Source organism: Muntiacus reevesi, chromosome X (genome assembly GCF_963930625.1).
Source record: "Muntiacus reevesi chromosome X, mMunRee1.1, whole genome shotgun sequence".
NCBI lineage: Eukaryota > Metazoa > Chordata > Mammalia > Artiodactyla > Cervidae > Muntiacus > Muntiacus reevesi.
In genome coordinates this window covers 83,416,085-83,435,968 of record NC_089271.1, presented here as the reverse complement: position 1 = coordinate 83,435,968, position 19,884 = coordinate 83,416,085, and the positions used below count along the sequence as shown (strand labels likewise).

The 19,884-nt window shown below is 37.0% G+C and overlaps 1 pseudogene; it reads left to right on the top strand.

The window, feature by feature from the left end:
* The first annotated feature begins 16,242 nt into the window (after positions 1-16,242).
* Positions 16,243-17,954, top strand: LOC136154554 (translocation protein SEC63 homolog; annotated as a pseudogene).
* Positions 17,955-19,884: the final 1,930 nt, after the last annotated feature.

The window sequence follows — 19,884 nt, the reverse complement described above, 5'->3', positions numbered from 1 at the left end:
GTATGCTATTTTCTATATCTCTTTCTCTTAGAAAGGCACCGTGTTCACTACTATATTAAGGTCTTTCAGATATCTAGCAATAAGGAAATTTGTGTAAAAGTGTTTAACTGAGTGCTTCCTAAACTTATGGAAACCTGATACAACTCTTTCTACAGAACAGTATTTGGCAGTACACAAGTCTGGAAATTTTTGATGTTGATAAAATATTTTCTGTCCTGACTACTATCCTAGGCTCACTGTGAAGTTGTGTGTGTGTGTGTGTGTGTGTGTGTGTGTGTGTGAGTGAAAGATGAGAGAGATAGAGGTGGTAGGTATAATCCAAAATCCATTAGATAAGTCACATTCAAGGTCAGGGACTACTAATTACAAAAATAGCTTGGCCTCAATTTTAGGACATCCTAGGATGCTGTTATACTATTTTAGAAAAATATATATATTTTTTGCCTTATTTTACTTTATTTATTTATTTTTTCATTTATTTTTGTTAGTTGGAGGCTAATTACTTTACAATATTGTAGTGTTTTTTGCCATACATTGACATGAAAAATCTTAAAATAATATATTTTTTAAACATCATTTCTTTACTGGCTTCCCAGGTGGCTCAGTGGTAAAGTGTCAGCAGACGTTCAATTTTAGGGATCCAATATATCCTTCTTTTGTGTGCTGTTTCTCAAGGACTCTCTATTCCTTATCAGTTCCTGGAAAACAGGAGCTAGCAGAACTGCACACAGTTCTCAGGACTGAGATAAAGAGAAAGGGCACCTGCTAGGATTCCTTTCAGTGACTCTCTTCAGTGACCTTACTTAAATGCAATCTATTCAGTCATGCCCCTCTTACTCAAGATATTGAATGCTTTCTGGCACTTTGAAGATTGTTATTTGCTTGGCTTTGCTTTTGCTCTTTTTTTTTTTTTTTACTGCCTATAGCTACCTTGTATGAAGATATATAAACATGCATTTCTACAAATAAAGCACCCTTGTTTCACTCGAGACTTGGCTCCCCTGAGTCTCCCTTCTCATCAACTCCAGTTCCCAGGTCCCGGTCTACAAAGACCATGACAAGTGGAGCCAGAAACAGGGATCTGGTGAAGCCTTTGGCAAGCAGACGGAGTGACTGTTAGGACCTACGGAGGTCAGTAAGTGCGGGGTTATAGGACAAATGGCTGGAAAGCCCCCACCACTTATCTACCTTACTTCATCATTTATTTAAGGTTCAAGGACTTTCACTTTTGTGTCAGCAGATAGAGGCTTATCTCCAAACAGTGGTTGAATATAACCCCTGGTTCCGTGATGAAGGCAGATCCAATTTAAAAATTTGGAACTGGGTTAAAAAAAAGAACTATTAAATGAAACACAAGACGGGGAGAAAATATTCCAATAGATTTCTGACCCTTGTGGGCCCTCATTAAAGCCATAATCTTGCTATTTCAAGGCAGTTCTAGCCTCCCCTGATATTTTTCAACAAGCAGAAGGCTCATTATATGAATACAGATTAGATGATAAGACTTTACAAAAGGCCCAATTCAGTTTAGTTCAGTCACTCAGTCGTGTCCGACTCTTTTCGACACCATGAATCGCAGCACGCCAGGCCTCCCTGTCCATCACCAAATCTTGGAGCTTACTCAGACTCATGCCCCTGGAGTTGATGATGCCATTCAGCCATCTCATCTTATGTCATCCCCTTCTCCTCTTGCCCCCAGTCCCTCCGAGCATCAGGGTCTTTTCCAGTGAGTCAACTCTTCCCACGAGCTGACCAAAGTACTGGAGTTTCAGCGTTAGCAACAGTCCTTCCAATGAACACCCAGGACTGATCTCCTTTAGGATGGACTGGTTGGATCTCCTTGCAGTCCAAGGGACTCTCAAGAGTCCTCTCCAACAACACAGTTCAAAAGCATCAATTCTTCGGCACTCAGCTTTCTTCACAGTCCAACTCTCACATCCATACATGACCACTGGAAAAACCATAGCCTTGACCAGACGGACCTTTGTTGGCAAAGCAATGTCTCTGCTTTTTAATATGCTGTCTAGGTTCGTCATGACTTCCCTTCCAAGGAGTAAGCATCTTTTAATTTCATGGCTGCAGTCAGCATCTGCAGTGATTTTGGAGCCCCAAAAAATAGTCTGACATTGTTTCCACTGTCTCCCCATCTATTTCCCACGAGGTGATGTGACCAGATGCCATGATCTTATTTTTCTGAATGTTAAGCTTTAAGCCAACTTTTTCACTCTCCTCTTTCACTTGCATCAAGAGGCTTTTTAGTTCCTCTTCACTCTCTGCCATAAGGGTGGTGTCATCTGCATACCTGAGGTTATTGATATTTCTCCTGGCAATCTTGATTCCAGCTTGTGCTTCTTCCAGCCCAACGTTTCGCATGATGTAATTTGCATATAAGTTAAATAAGCAGGGTGACAATATGCAGCCTTGATGTACTCCTTTTCCTGTTTGGAACCAGTCTGCTGTTCCATGTCCAGTTCTAACTGTTGCTTCCTGACCTGCATACAGGTTTCTCAAAAGGCAGGTCAGGTGGTCTGGTATTCCCATCTCTTTCAGAATTTTCCACGGTTTATTGTGATCCACACAGTTGAAGGCATTGGCGTAGTCAATAAAGCAGAAATACATGTTTTTCTGGAACTCTCTTGCTTTTTCGATGATTCAGCTGGAATGCAAAAGTAGGAAGTCAAGAAACACTGTGAGTAGCAGGCAAATTTGGCCTTGGAGTACGGAATGAGTAGCCAAATGCTAATAGAGTTTTTGCCAAGAAAATACACTGGTCATAGCAAATATCCTCTTCCAACAACACAAGAGAAGACTCTACACATGAACATCACCAGATGGTCAACACCGAAATCAGATTAATTATATTCTTTCCAGCCAAAAATGGAGAACCTCTATAGAGTCAGCAAAAACAAGACCGGGAGCTGACTGTGACTCAGATCATGAACTCCTTATTGCCGAATTCAGACTGAAATTGAAGAAAGTAGGAAAAACCACTAGACCATTCAGGTATGACCTAAATCAAATCCCTTATGACTATACAGTGGAAGTGAGAAATAGATTTAAGGGACTAGATCTGATAGACAGAGTGCCTGATGAACTGTGGACAGAGGTTCGTGACATTGTACAGGAGACAGGAATCAAGACCATACCCATGGAAAAGAAATGCAAAAAAGCGAAATGGTTGTCTGAGGTGGCCTTACAAATAGCTGAGAAAAGAAGAGAAGCGAAAAGCAAAGGAGAAAAGGAAAGATATATCCATTTGAATGCAGAGTTCCAAAGAATAGCAAAGAGAGTTAAGAAAGCCTTCCTCAGCGATCAATGCAAATAAATAGAGGAAAACAACAGAATGGGAAAGACTAAAGATCTCTTTAAGAAAATTAGAGATACCAAGGGAACATTTCAGGCAAAGATGGGTTCGATAAAGGACCGAAATGGCATGGACTTAGCAGAAGCAGAAGATGTTAAGAAGAGGTGGCAAGAATACACAGAAGAACTGTACAAAAAAGATATTCACGACCCAGATAATCACAATGGTGTGATCACTCACCTAGAGTCAGACATCCTAGAATGTGAAGTCAATTGGGCCTTAAAAAGCATCACTACAAACAAAGCTAGTGAATGTGATGAAATTCCAGTTGAGCTACTTCAAATCCTGAAAGGCCTAATTAGAGCAACATAAAATATTTCAAAGCTTTCCCACCATCACTGCTCTGGCTGTCCCAAGGGCTCCTCCTCCTCTATTAATGGACACAAAACCAAAAGTCCCCTCAATTAGAGGACAAAATAAATCTGATGATGATTCTTCTGATTCTCTCTTTGACACTAAAGCCAACAATATTTTTTTTATGACAATGATAAACCCCTAACACACACTCATATTTATGAAAATGGACATCCACTCATTCTCCTTCACGACAAAGGCTTTCTGATTTACTGGCTTTGCAATCTCGAGTCTCTGAGGCCAATGATCTTTTTGCCTTTCCTTTGTTAAAAAATGTTAGTGCTCAAGGACAACTAATACCTCAATACAAAGACATTGATTTTTCTCACATGCAACAAATGAAAAAGGCTATAACTATATACGGCCCTCATTCACCTTTTACTAAAAAACTTCTAAATGCTATGGCATCTTCTATTGGAAATTTTATTTCTTATGATTGGGAAATTTTGATAAAAGCTCTTCTTAAACCAAGAAAATATCTTCAATAGATAATATGGTTTCATGATGTGACCCAAGATCATGCCAATTCTAATGCTCAAACTGGCATTCCCCAAAACCAAATTACTTTTGAAATGTTAACCGGTACAGGCCAATTTGATTCGGTGGAAGTTCAGATACAGTGCCCTCCTTTGTTGCAAGAGCAATTGAAAGAAGTTGCCCTTGAAGCTGGGGATCGAATTACTCCTCAATGGGAACCTAAAGGTAGGTACACCAAGATATTACAAGGGCCTAATGAAGCCTATGCTGATTTTTTAGCTAGACTGGGTGTTGCTGTCTCCCATAATGTTGTCAGAGAAGAAGCCAAAATGCAGATAGAAAAACTGCTTACATATGAGAATGCAAAGAAATATCAAAGAGCCATTGCTCCAACTTATGAGACCAGGGATGTTATTGATTATTTGAAGGCTTGTCACAACTTAAGACAAAAAAAAAAAAAGTAAATATTAGCTGAAACAATAGCTACTGCCTTTAAAAAGGGAAATGAAGGATGTTTTCTTTATGGACATAAGGACAATTAAAAAAAGATTGCCGTAAAACACACACACACACACACACACACACACACATACATTAAAACTATTAAAAAACCTCCAAAAGTCTACCCTCACTGTCATAAGGGGATATTGGGCTAAAAAAATGTCAATCTAAATATGATGTTGAGAAAAATCCTATTTCACAAAACTCAATAATGGGGACTCCCTGGGTCCCCATCAACAAAAACCATGGATAAACTCCATCTTTTCCCTCAAACTCTCAGCATCTGTCAATGCTGCGGCCAATATACCAGTCCTAAATGATTTCCTTGTTTTTCCTCAAGCAGTCCCTTCTAGAATACTATACCTTTACACCCTCTAGACCGAGAGATGTTTGCTTTTTTTTTCTCTTATCCTAATCATATTGGGCCTCACAAATGATATCAAAAGATTGTATTGCCTCAAAAAATGATGAATTCTCCCACCATATGTCAATATTATGTAGTCAAAGCTCTTAAACCTATGGAAAAACAATTTCCTAACTTTCTTGTCATTCACTATATAGATGATATATATGTATATTTTTATATTAAATTTGTACTTTATTTTTTTATATATTTTTTTATTTTTTTTTCAGTGGCTTTGTCATACATTGATATGAATCAGCCATAGATTACACATATTCCCCATCCCGATCCCCCCTCCCATCTCCCTCTCCACCCGACTCCTCTGGGTCTTCCCAGTGCACCAGGCCCGAGCACTTGACTCATGCATCCCACCTGGGCTGGTGATCTGTTTCACCATAGATAATATACATGCTGTTCTTTCGAAACATCCCACCCTCACCTTCTCCCACAGAGTTCAAAAGTCTGTTCTGTACTTCTGTGTCTCTTTTTCTGTTTTGCATATAGGGTTAACGTTACCATCTTTCTAAAATTCATATATATGTGTTAGTATGCTGTAATGTTCTTTATCTTTCTGGCTTACTTCACTCTGTATAATGGGCTCCAGTTTCATCCATCTCATTAGAACTGATTCAAATGAATTCTTTTCAACGGCTGAGTAATATTCCATGGTGTATATGTACCACAGCTTTCTTATCCATTTGTCTGCTGATGGGTATCTAGGTTGTTTCCATGTCCTGGCTATTATAAACAATGCTGCAATGAACATTGGGGTGCACGTGTCTCTTTCAGATCTGGTTTCCTTAGTGTGAATGCCCAGAAGTGGTATTGCTGGGTCATATGGCAGTTCTATTTCCAGTTTTTTAAGAAATCTCCACACTGTTTTCCATAGTGGCTGTACTAATTTGCATTCCCACCAACAGTGTAAGAGGGTTCCCTTTTCTCCACACCCTCTCCAGCATTTATTGCTTGTAGACTTTTGCATAGCAGCCATCCTGACTGGCATGTAATGGTACCTCATTGTGACTTCAGACTCTACTACAAAGCCACAGTCATCAAGACAGTATGGTACTGTCACAAAGACAGAAATATAGATCAATGGAACAGAATAGAAAGCCCAGAGATAAATCCACGAACCTATGGACACCTTATCTTTGACAAAGGAGACAAGGATATACAATGGAAAAAAGACAACCTCTTTAACAAGTGGTGCTGGGAAAACTGGTCAACCACTTGTGAAAGAGTGAAACTAGAACACTTTCTAACACCATACACAGAAATAAACTCAAAATGGATTAAAGATCTAAATGTAAGACCAGAAACTATAAAACTCCTAGAGGAGAGCATAGGCAAAACACTCTCTGACAGAAATCACAGCAAGATCTTCTATGACCCACCTCCCAGAATATTGGGAATAAAAGCAAAACTAAACAAATGGGACCTAATGAAACTTAAACGCTTTTGCACAACAAAGGAAACTATAAGTAAGGTGAAAAGACAGCCCTCAGATTGGGAGAAAATAATAGCAAATGAGGAAACAGACAAAAGATTAATCTCAAAAATATACAAGCAACTCCTGCAGCTCAATTCCAGAAAAATAAATGACCCAATCAAAAAATGGGCCAAAGAACTAAACAGACATTTCTCCAAAGAAGACATACAGATGGCTAACAAACACATGAAAAGATGCTCAACATCACTCATTATCAGAGAAATGCAAATCACTATATAGATGATATATTGTTTTCAACTCCTTTTATTTTAAAAACTGAACAGATGTTTAACATAGTTAAACAATATTAAATGATTCTAGATTAATCATTGCCCTTGAAAAGATTCAAACCTCTACACCTTACCATTACTTAAAATTTATTGTTAATAGACAACATATTACTCCCCAACTAACACAGATTCATGTTAATGAACAATCAAACTTAAATGATTTTCAAAAACTTTTAGGTGGTATAAATTGGATTAGACCCTCTTTAGACATTACAAATTATCAACTGACTAACTTACTTAACACTTTAAAGAAGAGATCCCAATTTAAATAGTCCTCGTTCACTTTCACAAAAGACACAAGAAAAACTTTATTTAGTAAAAAATAAATTGCAAAAGCAGTTTTTTAGTCATGTTAGACTTGATTTACCTCTAAAGTTATTTGTACTCCCCTCTCTCCATTCTCCCACAGGGCTTCTTGCCCAAAAAGAACACCCAATAAAATAGATCTATATCCATTTTAGAGGGACAAGGTCGCTTACACCCTATCTTGATTTGATTGCTCTAATCATTATCAATGAAAGAAATAGAGCTAAGACTCTAATTGGCTCCGATCCTCATAAAATTGTAATAACTATTAATAAATCTCAATTTGAGAACGCATTACAAACTTCTACCAATTTCCAAATAGCCTTTCTAGAATTTTTTAGAGAAATTCCATTTCATTATCCTTCTAACAAACTCTGAAATTTCTTCAAAAATACTAAATTTATTATCTCTCACATTGTCACATCACAACCTATACCTCAAGCTGGTGTTTTATATATAGATGAGACTAAAAATGCCAAAGCCTCATTCTGGTCTCTCAAAAAATATAAAATCTTTTATACTAAATTCCACTCTGCTCAACAAAACAAATTATATACTCTCATTCAGGTTATTCACCTACATCCTTACCCTATTAATATAGTTTCTGACTCCTTATATTCAGTTTTTGTATTTAAATATATAGAAACTTCTACTACGAATTCTAATCAATCTATTATCCAACAATTTTTTCTTGAACTACAATCTATTATTAGGACCCACACTTTCCCCCATTTATATTACCCATATTCGAGCACATTCTTGTCTTCCTGGCCCTATGGCTCATGGCAATGAACAATCAGATAAAATTGTTTCTTTTGCTACTCCTGAAGAACAACATGCTCTATTACACAATAATATTGGCTCATTACATCAAATTTCGAAAATTCCATACTGACATGCTAAAGAAATCATTAATAATTGCTCTACTTATAGGCCCCTACATCTTCGACCCATCACACAAGGTATCAGTCCTCGAAGATTACAACCCAAGGAACTATGGCAAATGGATATAACTCATTGCCCTGAACCTTCTCCCTCTTCCTTCTTACATGTCTCAATCGATACAAATCCTTTATATGGGCCACACCTCTCTGAGGTGAAAGTGCACGGCATGTTATAACCCACCTGGTAGCTTGCTTTGCAGTAATGAAAACACCTAGTTTTATAAAAACAGACAATGACCCTGCCTATATTTCTAAACAATTCAAACAATTTTTGCAATCATTTTCTATTAAATGTATTACAGGTGTTCCTTATAATCCACAAACACAAGACATAGTTGAACAAACACATCACACACTAAAACTACAAATAAAAAAGGGGGGAATATACAGGAACACTTCTATCTTCCTTATCCTAGTCCTTCTAGGACTTTACTAGATTCCAACACAGTATATTCTTTAATCCTATAACTACTGTTAATACAGTTTTATTTGTTTTAATTTTTTTTAAACTTACCACAAGGAGATATTTTGACAAAAGCAGAAAAACATTTCCAGGCATTGAAGGACACCTCCCTTCCTCTGCCCATTTGGTATCAAGATGGGTTGACTAACCAATGGAAATCTGGAAAATTAATATTACAGGGAAAAGGGGTATGCTTATATTTCTCCAGATGGATCCAACACAATCAGTTGGTTCCCTGTTTGGAAGATCCGCCCCAGGAGAGCCACCAGCATTCAAAATAGAGAAGAAATGGCAAAATCCCCAGGAGGAAGAGTTCCTAGTACAAGCTATGGTGGCTTTAAAAATTTCCAAGAAATGCCACACTCGATGTCATCGACCTTACGATCTCCCTACTTGGGGGAACACATGTACACCCATGGCAGATTCATGTCAATGTATGGCAAAACGAATACAATATTGTAAAGTAAAATAAATAAATAAATAAAGCTGAGATTTAAAAAATAAAAATAAATAATTCACATTAAAAAACAAAACAAACAAACAAAAAAAAAACCTTACTAATCAAGCTGAAAATCTGGTTTCTCAACAGGGAATGTCTCGGAATCCTGAAAATATTTTTGTCCCTATGCTTGCTTTGCTTGCTTTTGCTTCCCCCGCTCAGGCTGACTTGATTAATCACACTTATTGGGCTTATATACCTACCTCCCCTTTATTGCAGGTTATAAAATGGACAGACATGGGACCGACCATATCCACTAATGACTCAGTACATGTGCCTCTTCCTAAAACTTGGAGGGGCCCTCTCATCCTGAGAAAGACTAATTAACATTTCTCTAGGCTATTAAATCCTTTCTTTATGCATGGGACCAGCAGAATAATGTATTAATGTTTGCCAACAAACGTGGACTTTCATCCTGCCTTCAAGAAAGAACTTCCACACTTTGCTTGAACTCTTTACTGCCCTGTCCTTTTATGAGAACCATGTCAATGCTACCAAAACTCTAGGAAAAGGACAAAAGTTGGAATATAAGAGGTTTACTTATAAGGACTTTGAATATACTCCTGTTTATTGAGATAGATGTCAAGCTAAAAAAAAAAAAAGTTTGTGGCCAATTACACCATTGTTGACTGGGGACCCCATGGTATGTGGTTATCTAACTGCTCAGATGATATTAAGAGTACTATGTGTGAATATGTTACTCAACTAACATAGAGGGATACCAACAGTTCGATGAAACACTTCCATGAGAAAGGACTCCTTGGGTGGCTTGATGGCAGAATGGCACCTCCTCACCCTCGAATTGTCCTCAATAAACAGATTGGGCCTAAACAATGGGACATCTGAAGACTTGCTGCGAGTACTAAAAAACTTGAAACTTGGACTAGATATTTCACAAAGACCAGTTGTAATCATAGTAACTATTCCTTCCGTTATAATCATTCATGTTTTATACAAGCTTGTGTTCTCCTTCTTTTTGTTATAGTCATATGAAACTTAGAATTTAATAAAACTTTTCGTCCTGTGACTTGTATAGATTACAAATTGTATACTTGTCTTAATTCCTCTATTTCTCTAAAAAACAAATCCCTTTTGATTCTTCGATCTTGACATAGTCTATGGTTGCCAGTAGATCTCCAATGACCCTGGGAAGAGGGTCCCATGACAGGACTTGCCTCCCGGTTACTCACTAAATTATTCTGACGGTCTCGGAGATTCATTGGGTAACTAGTTCTTCGCATTTTGAGATAAATAGCCAATTGCATCACTGTTGCTGTCACAGGCATTGCTTTACAAACTTCAATTCAAACACAAAACTTTATTCAAAATTGGACTAAAGATACTCATACTATGTGGGCCACTCAAGCCCAGAGAGATGAAGTTCAAGATAAAATTCAGAAATTAGAAGTAGTCATCCAATGGGTTGGAGATCAATTAATAGATTTACAAAACAATTATTATTACATTGTGATTAAAATTCTACTCAGTTTTGCATCACTCCTGTTCCATTCAACCATAGTGCTTACAATTGGAAACAAATCAAATTTCATCTACAAGATACACATAATATGCTTCCTTAAATGTACAATTGTTACAAAAAAAAACTTTTGAAACTTTCTCTAAGAGTCTACCCACTTCCAACAATTTGGAAACCTTAGCTTAACAGCTAACTGATCAATTATCTTGGCTGGACCCTCGAAGATGGTTTCAAAATATTATACATAGTATTGGATCTGGAACTATAACACTGATAATTGCCCTGGTGATTATATTTGTAGTATACTGATGTCTTTAAACTACAATTGTTCAAACTAAACAAACTCAATTGGTCAGGGCCTTTTTCACAAAAGTATCTACAGTCACCCCCCAATTATGAAAAAAATTAAAAAAGGGGCGTTGTCAGGGGACGTTCAACTTTAAGGGATCCAATATGTCCTTCTTTTGTGTGCTATTTCTCGAGGACTCTCTACTCCTTATGAGTTCCTGGAAAACAGGAGCAAGGAGAGCTACACGCAGTTCTCAGGACTGAGATAATGAGAAAGGGCACCTGCTTGGATTCCTTTCAGTGACTCCCTTCAGTGACCTTACTTAAATGTAATCTATTCAGTTATGCCCCTCTTACTCAATAGCTGAAAACTTCCCTAAAATGGGGAAGGAAATAGCCACCCAAGTCCAAGAAACCCAGAGAGTCCCAAACAGGATAAACCCAAGGCAAAACACCCCCAAGACACATATTAATCAAATTAACAAAGATCAAACACAAAGAACAAATATTAAAAGCAGCAAGGGAGAAACAACAAATAACTCAAGATGTTGAATGCTTTCTGGCCCTTTGAAGATTGTTATTTGCTTGGCTTTGTTTTTGCTCTTTTTTTTTTTATTTTTTGTTTTTACTGCCTGAAGCTTCCTTGTATGAAGATATATAAACATTTATTTATTTCTGCAAATAAAGCACCTTTGCTTCACTCGAGACTTGGGTCCCTTGCATCCCTCTTCTCTGTGAACTCCAGTTCCCAGGTCCCGGACTACAAAGACTGTAACAGTAAAGAATCTGCCTGCCAATGTAGAAGATGCAGATTTGATCCCTGTGTTGGGAAGATTCCCTGGAGGATGAAATGACAACCCACTCTAGTATTCTTGCCTGGAAAATCCCACGGACAGAGGAGACTGGTGGGCCACAGAGTCCGACACGACTTAGCAGTCGAGAACGCATGTACACATCATTTATTTACAGAAAACAAATCCCTTATGTCCTAGATGGCTGTATCAGTTATTTTTTAAACCAACTGTCCATAGGGACTAAAATAGACCAGCCAGACTGCCCTATGCCTATGCCAGGAAATAAAAAATATTGAGCTATAAAATGAATTTATTCAATTCTTTGTTGGTATCTTGGGTGCATTTTTTCAGGAAATATATCACTATTATCTTTGCTAACAGTAAATAAAGTTGCCCTTTGAAAAAAGAGTTTAGTTGTCAGTTGAGTAATTTTTACATCAATATATTGACTTTTGTCTGGCATAACTATCATTAAACTGTTCAAAAGCCTTTCTTTAAGAAAAAGAAAATCTTTATTTTGAAGTCAGTTTTTAGAAGTCATGTCTCTGTCTCCATCCTCGCTTCTCTTCAGTCTTTTGTCTGCCCCTCAACCTTACCAGAACTTTCTAAAATTTTAGCTATGTAAATTCATCTTCTTAAAACATTTCAATACCCCTCCCTTTATCCACGGAATGACATCCAAACTCCCGACATAATTTACAGGATCCTGTAGAGCAGGGACCTATCCGCCTCATCACCTCATTAGCTTTATTTCTTATCACTCCCCACTTTTTAACTTTCCTTTGGCCACCCTGAAGTGTATGCAGTTCCTTCTATATTCTACAAGCTCTCACTTTTGACTAAGTTATTCCTTCTATTTAATATACTTCTGTTTTTTTTAAAGTCTTTATTGAATTTGTTATGTTACTTCTGTTTATGTTTTGATTTTTTGTCCCAAGGAATGTGGGATCTTAGCTCCCCACCCAGGGATCAAACCTATGCCCCCTGCATCAGAAAGTGAAGTCTTAATCACTGGACCACCAGGGAAGTACATTTTGTACACTTTTATTCCTATCTTCTCTTCATCTGGTTAGCCCACACATATTCAATGTTCTCTTCTAAGATGTCACTTCTTCAGGGTCTCTTTCTATGACCTCTAAGACTAAGTAAACTAAATGTTTTTCAAAAGTACTCCCATAACATTTTTTGCAGCCCCCCCCCCCCATTTTGTAGCTATCACACCCTACTGAAATAGTCTATAACTAACACAAGCTTAATAATTATTTGAGAGAGTAAAATAAGAACTACAGTATATATTTCAACTAAATGAGACAAAAAGGATAACATTCTATTTCTTAAGCTCAAAGCACTTGTTTTAAGTGGTTATTTACATTTCACATAGTTGCTTAAATGAATTTAGCTTCCTGATAATGTTTTCCAATACCATTAAGACAGATTACTGGTTTATACATAGACTTCTTAAGGGGAAAGAATACACTACTTATTTTGCTTCCTTTTTGGAAAGAGGTTGAACCTCAAAGGAAGGAATATAGAGTAGAATTTTGAAGATTTGGCCAATAGCATATTATTCTACAATTTTAGCATGTTTGAGGCTGGCAGAGAAATAATTTGGATAAGATTGTACAGAACCTTGATGTTTACTCATAAATTTTATATTTTTGTCACAGGGGCATAACATGATTGAATAAAAACTCAACACTGGTAATTCACTATAGCAACATATGTGTATTCAATTGTCAATAAACCCCATCATTTTCATCTTCATCCAAACCTGTTCTTCTTCCTTTCTTCCTTATTCTAGTTAATAATATCATCATTTAAGCTATAGAAACCTCCAAATTAGACTTATTTTTCTCTCATCACTAACATTCAGTTACTTTGTAAAGTCCTTTCAATTACACTTATAAAGCAACCAATTTTCTTTTGTCCCCATAACTACTGTCCTATTGCAGGCCTTTATCTTCTCTTCAATGATTTTCTAATTGACTATACTACCAGAAGACTCACCCCATCAAATGAACTCATCCTTCATAACGTAACTGTAAAGGGAGTGTTCTCTGGAGCCAGAGTGCCAGAGTTTATTACCCTGGTTCTGTCACTTAGTAGATATGTAATGTTGGACAAGTTATTTAACCTCTTTGCACCTCATTATCCTTATCTGAAAGATAGGAATCACAATAATATCTATTTCACTGGATTATTCTAAGTATGAAAATATATAGCACATAGAATTGTGCCTGGCACACAGCAAATACTGCATATGCATGAGCTAGTGACAGTAGTAATAGTAGTGAAAACTATCTGACCCTATTAGGCCCCTGCTTAAATATTCTTGCTATTTCTTCATTGCCTAGGTCCACTTTCCTTATCATGGTACATAAGGCTTTTCAGAAACTAAAACCAGCTGATGGATTCCATCTTTATTTCTAGCTACCAAAGAGTCTATATTCTAGCCACACTGAACCACTTGAAATTGTCTGAACTAAACAGATAATTGTCTGAACTCTACATTTCTAGAATGTCATCTGGAAAATACTTATCTATCCTTAAAGATTCTCCTCTAGTGTTACCTACTATCTATAAACTTAGCTTACTTTGAAACAAAATCTATTGTTTTTTGTTTTAATTTCTTCATGCTCCACAATGCTACTTTCTACATTCTTCTAACATGTCCATGGGGTTACAAACAGTTGGACATGACTGAGCTTGCATGCACACACAATATTTACTTAACAGATTATTTAACAAATATTTCAGTTCAGTTCAGGAAATGAATTATGCTGCAGGAACTAAGGCCCCAATCCAAGAGGGGGATGGTAACTACATGCTAAGACTCTACAATAGTCAGAAATAGAATATTGATGATTGAGATTCCAGGAACACCACCCTATTATCTCAGTCAGTTCAGCTCAGTCCCTCAGTTTTGTCCAACTCTGTGATCCCATGGACTGCAGCATGCCAGGCTTCCCTATTCATCACCAACTCCTGGAGCTTGCTCAAACTCATGTCCATTGAGTCAGTGATGCCATCAAACCATCTCATCCTCGGCCATCCCCTTCTCCTCTTGCCTTTAATCTTTCCCAGCAACAGTGTCTTTTCAAATGAGTCAGCTCTTCGCATCACGTGGCCTAAGTATTGGAGTTTCAGCTTCAACATTAGTCCTTCCAATGAATATTCAGGACTGATTTCCTTTAGGATGGACTTGTTGGATCTCCTTGCAGTTCAAGAGACTCTCAAGAGTCTTCTCCAACACCACAGTTCAGAAGCATCAATTCTTTGGCTTTCTTTATGGTTCAACTCTCGCATCCATACATGACTACTGGAAAAACCATAGCTTTGACTAGACAAAGCTATGTTGTTTACTTTGTTGGTAAAGTAATGGTAAAGCTTTTTAATATGCTTTCTAGGTTGGTCATAATTTTTCTTCCAAGGAGGAAATGTCTTTTAATTTCATGGCTGCAGTCACTATCTGTGGTGATTTTGGAGCCCAAGAAAATAAAGTCAGTCACTTTTTCCATTGTTTCCCCATCTATTTGCTGTGAAGTGATGGGACCGGATGCTATGATCTTAGATTTTTGAACATTGAGCTTTAAGCCAGTTTTTTCACTCTCCGCTTTCACCTTCATCAAGATGCTCTTTACTTCCTCTTTGCTTTCTGCCATAAAGGTGGTGTCATCTGCATATCTAAGGTTATTGATATTTCTCCCAGCAATCTTGATTCCAGCCTGTGCTTCATCCAGCCTGGCATTTTGCATGATGTACTCTGCTAAGAAGTTAAATAAACAGGGTGACTATATTTAGGCTAGATATACTCCTTTCCCAATTTAGAACCAATTTTTCCCAATTTTTTTCACCTCCAGTTCTAGCAGTTGCAACTTGACCTGCATACAGATTTCTTAGAAGGCATATAAGCTTCAACATAGACAGTCACCTTACTGTCTTTCCTTACCAAGATTTCTGGAGATTCATGTCTAACTTTTATAGGCCTGACTACCTTTCTAGCCTATTTATAATAGCATCTCAAATTGGGAACACTAGCTATAACACACTAAATTTACTTTTCAAATCCTTAGAACACAGATTTTTTTCTTATTCACTAGTAAAGTTTGATCTCCTCCAGAACAGGTCTTGCCCTTATGTTAAATCTCTGTTCTCTGACTTTCAGATAATATTTTTTATTTCAAAGAGATTTTTTAAAATTTTAAAAATATATTGTGCTCAACATAATATCCCTCTTACTTTATTTGCTACTTGATAATGGTAATTTTCTTTAATGATTAAAACTAGATCAAATCAATGGGGTTTAATTGTAAGGTGAGTGCAGAGAAAAAGAGAGTGAGCTGGGCAGTAAGGCAAGAAAAGGAAATTTATTAGAGGGAAAAGAAAGGGTGACTGATTCTTAAGGAGAACTAGCATCTCCCTTTCTGACAGAGTCCTTCTTATATCCCACCAATGAAAAATTATCTGAAGGGATGGTCACATAGCTGGAGGTCTGGAATCTTGTGGTCTCACAGATTTGAGAATATAGGCACCAGTGAGATAACAGGATGCCATTTGGGCAATTTGGAAGAGGGAGGCAGAGGATGGGGTGCCATGGCGGGGCAGCAATTCCAGTTCGATGACAGCAGGAACACCTTCTACTTCCTCACCTCCTTCATGGGGCTCATCACGACCCCGGTCACATACTACCTCTGGCCCCGAGATGAGAATGCTGAGCAAAATCGATTAAAGAAAAATATCAGAAAAGTATATGAAAGATATATGTGGTACTGTTTATGGTTATTAAAACCCCAGCCAAATATTATTCCTACAGTAAAGAAAATAGTTCTTTTTGCAGGATGGGCATTGTTCTTATTTCTTGCATACAAAGTTTCCAAAACAGATGGAGAATATCAAGAATACAACCCTTATGAAGTATAAAATTTAGATCCCAGGGCAACTGTAGCAGAGATCAAGAAACAGTATTGTTTGCTGCCTCTTAAATATCATCCAGATAAGGGAAGTGATGAAGTTATGTTCATGAGAATAACAAAAGCTTATGAAACTTTAACTGATGAAGAATCCCAGAAAAATTGGGAAGGGTTTGGAAATCCAAATGGGCCTCAAGTCACAAGTTTTGGAATTGCCCTCCCAGCTTGGATCATTGACCAGAAAAAATTCAATATTAGTTTTACTTGTATGTGGATTGGCATTCATGGTTAGTCTTCCAGTTGTTGTGGGCTCTTGGTGGTATTTGCTTAATACATTATAGCGGAGACCAGATTCTAATACGCACAACACAGATTTACACCTACTTTGTTTATAAAACTTTAAAGGTGAGGGTGCGATGTTTTGAGAGAACAGCATCGAAACATGTATATTATCTAGGGTGAAACAAATCATCAGCCCAGGTTGGATGCATGAGACAAGTGCTCGGGCCTGGTGCACTGGGAAGACCCAGAGGAATAGGGTGGAGAGGGAGGTGGGAGGGGGGATCGGGATGGGGAACACATGTAAATCCATGGCTGATTCATGTCAATGTATGACAAAAACCACTATAATACTGTAAAGTAATTAGCCTCCAACTAATAAAAATAAATGGAAAACAACTTTAAATATGGGTAAAAACATCTTATCATGGTTTTGCCTGGAGTCTCTGAATTTTTTTTTTTTGATTTATTTTTATTAGTTGGAGGCTAATTACTTTACAATATTGTAGTTGGTTTTGTCATACATTGACATGAATCAGCCATGGAGTTACATGTATTCCCCATCCCGATCCCCTCTCTGCTTGTAGCATATCTTAAGTATAATAAATATGCTACAAACAGACCAACAGATAATATTTTAATACCTCAGCTCATCAGAGAAATCAGCAGCATTAATTTCAAGAAGAATGAGCCTCCACTTACCTGCCCTTATAGCCTGGAGGCCAGAGTTTTTTTACTGTCTCATTTACTAGAAAGAAAATTCCTGAGACCCTTGAAGAAGATTAACAATTTATGCTGAAAAAAATGCCCTACCCTACTTCAAGAAATGGTTAATGTAATCTGCCAACAAATAATGGCCAGGATCCGTGAAGAAAGGCAGTTTCACGCTCCAACTTTGGCACCTTGAAAACTGCATGAAGCTTTCCCAGATGGCTGTGCAAGGCTCCCCTTCTGCAGCTCTTTCACATTGAAGAAGACAATCTTAGAAGAGTTTCTAATCATAAAAAGTTCAAAATTAAAACTATCCAGAATTTGGTCAGTTTAAAAGAATCACATCGTCACAATCTGTTGCATTTCCTTGAAGATGAAAAATTATCTGAAGTGATGGTCATGTAGCTGGACGTCTGGAATCTGGTGATCTTGCAGCTTTGGGAAGATAGGCGCTAGTGAGATAATAGGATGCCATTTGGGCAATTTGGTTAGTCTCACAGATCACTATGGTTTATTCTTTGTGAGGTCGAAATCACAAGCCATCTCAATGAGACCCCATGTGGGCCCTATCATTAATCTTATAGAATACATTTATAAAGGTTTTGGTGTCATGATTAGACCTAGACCTCTGAGCAAAATTTGCAGCAGTAATGAATTTACTCAAATTTCAAATCTTGTCCATTAGCGTTTGGCCTAGTAATGTCCTAATTGGTTTTCCATTTGCCTATAAACTCAGTTTATTTTTAATTTTATTGCCTTTAAATCACAAAAGTAATATATGTTCACTGCAGAAAATTTGGAAAATTCCAAGAAATAGAGAAAATAAAAATGACTTAAAGATATCAATTTATTAACATTTTGCTATATATTCATAATGTTTGTTCTGTGCAGTTTAAACAAATTTTCAAAAAAATGTAACTGTGATTATACACAGTTATTTTTTTGCAGCACATTTTATCTTAAACAATCTTATAACACTAAGAATTTTCAAATAGGGGTATTTGTGGTGATTTTAAGGTCCTGTTATTACATATTAATACAGTGTGCATGGGGGCTTCCCAAGTGGTGCTAGTGGTAAAGAACCCACCTGCCAATGCAGGAGACACAAAAGACGCAGGTTCGATCCCTGGATCAGGAAGATACTCTGGAGGAAGGCATAGCAACCCTCTCCAGTATTCTTGCCTGTAGAATCCCATTGACAGACTCCTGGAGGTCTACAGTCCATAGGGTTGCAAAATCAGACACAACTGAGGAACTTAGCACACAGCACAGCACATAGTATGCATACTTCATTTAATCTCCTGAAATTTAGGTTTTATTATTATTTCTATTTTTTATTATTGTAAATTATAACAGATAAGTCTTAAATAATCATTATTCATTGACTTCTGTAAAGGGATTAATCTGTACAATTTATTCAGGATTGGTTCAGAAGTCCTCTATGAATTAAAGCACTATTCTTGGACTTGATATTGTCATTGTCGACTTTTATATAATTCATAGGGATGAGAGATTTAGAGAAGTTGTTTTTCATATTTTTTAGATGCATTATTATAAAATATTTTGCTATGCATTTTTTAATTTTAAGTGTGTTTGACTCTTAATATTTTGCTGATGTATAATTTTGTATTTAGCCTCCAACTGGCCCTGTATTTGCCAGGGGGAATGAAACTGGGAAAAATAGTTGAGATGGTATAACACATTTGGAGAGGAGATGGGAAAAAAGAAGATGCAAGGATTTTGGTTTGTTGGTTTCTGTAACACTATACAAAGAATCCTAACAGATATACATTTAAAAAGCCTTCAAACTTTTGAAAAGAAAAGCTTGCTTTTAAGTATTTCTTGTAGCTACATTCTTTAAGATGTGAACAAAGGAACTTTTCCACAAAGTATATTTTGGATGATTGTGTAATGGAAAGATCATTGAAACGATCATTTAGCAAACACATTTAATAATTTTGCCTAAGTTTTCTTATAAGGAGAGAATAACAATATTTTCCTACCATATGCTATGCACTTTGCTATTCTCTTTATATTCTTTATTTTGTACAAACCTTGCAACAGTCTTACAAGGCAGATACAATTATTATGAATTGCAGTTGAAGAGGATGAGACCACATTACAGAAATTAACTTGCCAGAGATAACAGAGATAGGGAATTTGAGCCCAGTGCTAACTCCAAAGAATTGTGAGTTAAATCGTTCTTCTCCACAGTGTACCCAGAATATGCTGGTCAGGTCAATGAGATCCAGTCTATGTAGCAATTAAAAATTATCACCACTATATTGGCTTTCTAGTTTAAATACTAAGAATTTGTTTGAGTACACAGTAATTT